Here is a 6,912-nt window from a genome sequence, read left to right on the forward strand (position 1 = left end):
GTGAGCAGGGGAGCCTATAAACGAAGCGTGGTTAGGACTGGGGGGGAGGGAGGGGCTAGGCCCAGCTCTCCCACTGAGCCACATATTCTGAGAGGTGATTACCAAAAAAAATGGCCTGTTAATCGCTGAATATTAAACTGGGATCCCACCGCCAACAAATAAAGCCACCCCCATGCTTTCAAATTAGAAATCATCAACGTAATCACTGAACTAATCCTGGTTTGTCTTTAACTGTCCAGTACCTATTAACTGGACCCATTCCACCAAAAATGTTAACCAAGGTAAAAAGCATAGCTTTTTTTTTTTTTTTAAACACAGGTCAATATCTGGAAGATTCCTCTTACAAGAACGTTCACAGGATCTGTAACAAATCTTTAAAAAGCTGATATTCAGCAAGAGTTCAGTGTTCACATGGGGGAAGAGGACTATTCAGACATCACGTCCTTATTTAAAAAATTCTTATGTTTTGAAAATAAGGAAATGTCCTTAATATATTCTTTGATTACCAACTGTACAAAACTGATGAAGGGGAAATGATCACATTTTGCTATAATTAAGGTTTGCTACAATTATGGCCCTTTCCCTTGGGGTTCTCATGTGGTTTCAAAGACAAATAATACAAGACAATCTGATCAGTAAGAAATGTAGAACATTACACCAGTATACTTGACCTTACTAAAAGCTACCTTCTTGATGTTAAGAACATGAGAAGTTGACAGTGGGTCAGAGTGAGGGTCCATCAAGCCCAGCACCAAGTCTAGCAGTGGCCAATCCAGGCTACAAGTACCTGGCAAGCACCCAAACACTAAGTAGATCCCATGCTTACTGATGCCAGTAATAGCAGTGGCTATTCCCTAAAACAGCTTGATTAATAGCAATTAATGGACTTCTCCTCCAGGCATTTACCCAAACCTTTTTGAAACCCAGCCACACTAACTACCCTAATCACATCCTCCTGCAACGAATTCCAGATCTTAATTGTGCATTGAATGAAAAAAGAACTTTCTCCAATTAGTTTTAAATGTGCCTCTTGCTAACTTCATGGAGTGCTTAGTCCCATTATCTGAAAGCGTAAATATAACAGATTCACATTTACCCAGTTTAGTCCTCTCATATCTCCCCCTCAGCCATCTCTTGTACAAAGGGCAGAACATCAAACGGAATTAAATAGGACTTTTATCCCAGCCTTCACTGTGGGAGTTTAGCAAGATGGATCTAGAAGCAGAGATACGAGTCATGTGCAGCGGAGGAATGTAAGACACCACATGGCAAGCTCCAGAACAGAGAAAACTTGACATGCTTGGGTCAGTCATCTGAGAATGGGGTTGCAGGCAAGTGTAGGTTGCTTTTTTTAGAATCTGCTTCTTCCACATTCAAATTTCAGACTATTTTATTGTGTGAAAACGTATATTGTTTGGACCAGAGCTGTAGCCAGGCAATTTGGCACCCATGGTCAAAAAAAAAAAAAAAAAAGAGGAAACACTGCACCTTCAGCCATCACACAACATATGACACCATGAGTTGGGAAACTCTGTTAAATATTGTACAGCAATACCCAAGGCCGGTGAAAGGGTATTAGGTGTCCAAGGCAAACCCTACAGCCTTGCATTCTCCAATCCTGTCATGTCCTCCCCACTCACAAAAATTATGCATTTAACACAGATTTTACATTAAAAAGGATATTCAGAGGTAAGAATATCAAGATTATGTATATTGTATTCACATGCACTGCTGTGGTGCCAGACCTGGAACCCATATGGTATTAGGCCTACTGCAACACGTCTTGGCAATCAGAAAGCCATGAGAAAACAGAATTATAATGCAAGAAGCTTTCCATATCAAAAAACAGGAATAACCCTACTTATGAAAAGGGTCACTAAATATTTCATCAAGCCCTACATCAATTCACCCCCTCTTAGGAAAACAGGGCTGTATAGATCCCAACATAGAAACTACACGCTGGCTTAATTCCTCACTTGGTCACACAACACTCAGGCCGATTCAGTAAAAGTCGTGGAAGAGCAGGCGAGCGCCCACTCTCCTGTGCGTGCGATTCAGGAGGGAAGAAGATGCAAATGAGGGCCCGCGGTAAAAAGAGGCGCTAGGGACATGCTAGTGTCCCTAGCGCCTCCTTTTTTGACAGGAGTGGCGGCTGTCAGCGAGTTTGACAGCCGACACTCAATTTTACCGGTGTCTGTTCTCGAGCCCGCTGACAGCCACTGGTTCGGAAAATGGACGCCGGCTAACTTGAGCGTCTGTCTTCCGACCCGTGGGCTGCCAGCAGATTTTTAAATTTTTTTTAATTTTGGGGCCTCTGACTTAATATCACTATGATATTAAGTCGGACGGTGCACAGAAAAGCAGTTTTTGCTGCTTTTCTGTGCACTTTCCCGGTGCCGGCAGAAGTTAACGCCTACCTTTGGGCAGGCATTAATTTCTGAAAGTAAAATATGTGGCTTGGCTGCACATTTTACTTTCTGTATCGCGCAGGAATAACTAATAGGGCCATCAACATTCATTTGCATGTTGCGGGCGCTATTAGTTTCGGGGGGGGGGGGGGGGAGGGGGGTTGGACGCCCGTTTGACGCGCTATTACCCCTTACTTTATAAGGGGTAAAGCTAGCATGTCAAACGCGTGTCCAAACCTGGGCTAACAGTGCGCTCCACCAGAGCGCACTGTACTGTAATCGGCCCGAGTGTTAGAGCCTCAAATACAGAATAAAGCGACCACAAATAGAAACATGCAGACAGAAACTGAACTGGAAACCACAACAAGCCAAATTCTGTATGCACTGCAACAAATTGAAAAATAGAAAACAACATTACCATTCCTCAAAACAATAAAATCAGTAAAACTAATCCAATAAAAAGACTACTTAAAAAAAAACTACGAATGAACAGAACATCCAATAATTAAAATACTCATAAAAATGTTCTGAACATTTTTCTATGAGTATTTCCAGACAGACACATGAACCTCCACCCAATAATTATAACTAATAAGGATTTTAAAAATCCCTTCTTCTCCATACTGGGAACTTTAGATTTCCAGATACACTGACGTTATCATGGATTAGCAGGCAGAGATAATGGGGCACGCACACGCATGCACGCGCACACACACACGCATGCACGCACACACATGCACGCACACACACACGCATGCACGCATGCTCGCTCTCTCAAACACTCACATTGTCTCTCGCTCACTTTTCCACCCCTTGAAGCAGCAGCTGTCTCCTCCTCCAACCCCCGTGGCTGATGGGACGACTTTGGGCCATGGGGACTGATCCGGTTCTGGCCTTGGGCTCCTTTCCAGCAGAGCAGGGTGCGCTGCTCCTCCTCAGACCCGGGCCCACACTGATAGTACCTATCACTGGCATTAGTAACATGGGATCTGTTTAATGTTTGGCTTCTTGCCAGGTACTCGTAGCCTGGAAGCAGGACACTGGGATTGATGGACCATTGGTCTGACCCAGTATGGACATCTTTTATGTTCTTATGATGCAGAACTTGGCAGAAGTTGAGAGTAACTGAGCAGGGTGAGAGAAGGAGATGCTGTGCCAGAGCTGTGGCAGATAGAAAAATGGCTAAGGTGAAGGGTGCAAGACTGAAGGTTCACCTAGGGTGCCTGGTACCCTAGTGGGAATACGTAATGCCTCCCGTGATGTTTCTTCTCCGTTATTCTTTCCTTTTGTGCTATTGCTCCGTTCCATGCCTGTCATACAAACAAAGTATTCCTAAACACTTTACCGTCATAGCAAATGATATTGTAAGATATGCAGGGCCAGTGCAAGGGTATCGGGCGCTCTAGGCGACCCTTGCGCTGCCGCCCCACCCCCCGTTTGCATCCCCCCCCTACCTGTTTCAGAGCCAACTGTGTGCTTCTCAGGGCGCCGAGCCGTAGGGGGTGCCGCAGCCACGTGGTGCCGCAAGCGGGGCCTATCCCGTTCACGGCAAAGAGAAATAGAAACAGTTGGCGCGACACTGTGTGCTTCTCAAGGCCACGAGCAGCGCACGCAGTCTCTATTTCTGTTTGCCGCGGGCGGGATAGGCCCCGCTTGCGGCACCACATGGCTGCTCTTCGGTGCCCCCTAGGCGACCACCGAAGTTTGCCTAATGGACGCGCCGGCCCTGAAGATACGATATTTGGGTCTGGCTAACATTTGCCATGTGAAGGTAATGGAGAAAAGCTGAGCCTTCAATTCTGGGCTTGTGTGCTGAGGACAAGAAACTTTGAGAGAGTTTGTTCCAGAAACCAAGGACGTTTCTGAAGGCAGATCTGCTACCAACTGGGACTTAGCTTATGGGCGCTCGCCGTGGACATGTACAGGGCTTCTTTTAGAGCGAGGCATAAATTTTATTATCAACCGAGTATAAGATCTTTTCTCCATGCTGCATTAACTAAAAGCTGCTGGGCACAGTCATAGGAATATACTGCTCTCCAAAGAGCCAAATCTTAAAGAGCAGATTGCAGCAACCTTTCTCCACTAAAATCCATCTCTCCCTCACATGCCATGGCCACCTACTTGGTGCCCAACCCAGGGGCAAAGGTTGCTGGCAGCGCTCTTGCAGGCCACGATCTGCTTAAAAACGGTCACTGAGGAGAGGCAGGGGCCAGCGATTCTCCTAAGCTCTTGCTCTGTCGCCTTTGGAGAAGGTTTGCTATGCGCGCAGTACCTTGGCCTTCCCTTCCAGGTAATCCCGGCAGAAGCTCCTCAGGTTCTCAAAGGTCACCTCGTCTGCAGGCATCCTGAACTTTACATCACTCGTCAAGTTCAAAATACGGACAGCCGGCACATCTACCTCCGTGATGCGGAAATACTAAAAAATACGCCCGTTCCTGGTTCTGCTCTCCATGAAATTTCATCCGCAGCATCGGCCAAGGCAGAAATTCTGACTTCCTCTGTTAAAGTTCTACAGAAATCGTTTTCTGATCAAAGAAAAATTGTTTCTGTTCATGCTAAGATCCAAAACCTGGAAGGTCTAATTGCTTCACTTTCAGAGGTTAATAATTCAGTTATCAGGGAGAATGTTATCCTCCAGAGAAAGAGAGTCAAAAACCACTGAAAACTCCCCCCAAGTTCCATAGTTTGCGTGTATTAATTTTCTTGTTTAGAGAGGAGTTTCACATGACATAGAGATGACAGCAAAGACCAAATGGTCCATCCAGTCTGCCCAGCACGTTTCTTACGGTAGTAATTGCCGCTCCGTGCAGGTTACCCCCAAGCCTTTTGGTTAAGGGTAGTAATATTTACAATCCAAATCAAGCAACTGTCAAAACCACAGCAGGATTATTGCTAGCAACATTTTTATGGGGTGGGCAGCCTCCTTGATATTTCTAAGGCATGCGCTTTGCTTTTGGACTTAGCCGCAGAAGCAGTCCTGTGCTTTAAACCCGGCTTGCATATCAGTACTCCGGGCCATAAATGGCAGGGGCCCAGCGTTGGCCGTCATCTGAATCCCATTCCCCTTTTTCTTCCGCTATCAAAGCGGAGAGCGATGTTGCAGTTGCATCACAAGCACCAAGGCTAATTGGTTGAGGGTGGTAATCCCCATGCCTTCTGCTAAGGGTAGTAACAGCCTCTCCGTTATTCCCAACCTCTAGCCTTTAGGAATCCACCGTTTTTAATACCATGCCACTTTGAATTCGTTTACTGTTTTTGTCCTCACCACCTCTTCCGGAAGGGCATTCCAGGCCTCCACCACGGGACTTGTTTAGCTGTTACTTTCAAACAGGTTGACCTTTGCCCGGGTCTGGCCATGCATGGATTTGGGCAAACGTAAGAGAGAGTAGATGCCAAAAGATGTCTTTTCAATAGCTTTATTGGCTGGAGACGTGTGAAAACAATAAAACGCCCGACTCAGGCCGAGTTTCGCCACAACCCAGTGGCTGCCTCAAGGTCTATGAGACAAACATACATAAATAAATAGTAAATAATTTGAAATCAAACATAAAAAAATAGAAAAATGGCATAAAAATCAATAACATATACAATGAATAAATACATAAAAACAAAAACAGAGACCTCACCTGAAAGATAGATAAATAATGAGACCCCCAATAAGTTTTGAATTCTTTTCCCAGTTTTCCTTTAGTATGAGGCACCATTAAGCGAATGGAGCCTTCAAGAGATTATGAGCCACTTGTTCATCATTAAGGTATTGTTTTCACACATCTCCAGCCAATAGAGATATTGAAAAAGACATCTTTTGGCATCTACTCTCTTACGTTTGCCCATGGCTTTTCTAGATTGCCTACCTTGTTGCTTTTTGGGCCCATGCATGGATTTGGCACACAGGTTTTGTAGGTGAACGCAGAACTTTATTTGGTGTGGTTCTTCCTGAAGTGTCCCACAAGCAAGGACTGAAGTGCTGCAGCACGGCTAATGCTGGGTGTTAGATTTCTCACTCCCTTTTTCATCTGAGAAGATGCGCTCATTAGGGGTGTGAAGAGAGGGGTAGTGTGTGTTTATTTCATCACTTTTTAGTGACTAGAAAATGAAGATTAATATTTTTAGATTTTATTTGGAGCTAACTCACAGTACCTGGAGCAGGAGATGGAAGTCTTTAGAATTAAAAAACAGGACATTTTGAAATAAGATTTGTAAAGAGAAGGCATGGGGTAACCAGAAGGGAGTGGCATTTACAAAGAATATGCATGAAGTATATTTGCATACTATGGAGGCTGCACATGCAAATATATCTCATGCATATTCATTGTCAATATCCTCAAAACCAGACCTGTCCACATAGAATGTCACCTACTTTTAGTTACACAACTACAATATTTCACATTAAAGTTTTAAACTAAAGGCATCAAGGGCAGCTCATCTCATGATTATTAGAGCACTCATGTACCATATGTTCTTAAAATACTTTGCCATTATGAAGATATAAAGGCTCGAGATT

This window comes from Rhinatrema bivittatum, chromosome 14 (assembly GCF_901001135.1).
Source record: "Rhinatrema bivittatum chromosome 14, aRhiBiv1.1, whole genome shotgun sequence".
Lineage (NCBI taxonomy): Eukaryota > Metazoa > Chordata > Amphibia > Gymnophiona > Rhinatrematidae > Rhinatrema > Rhinatrema bivittatum.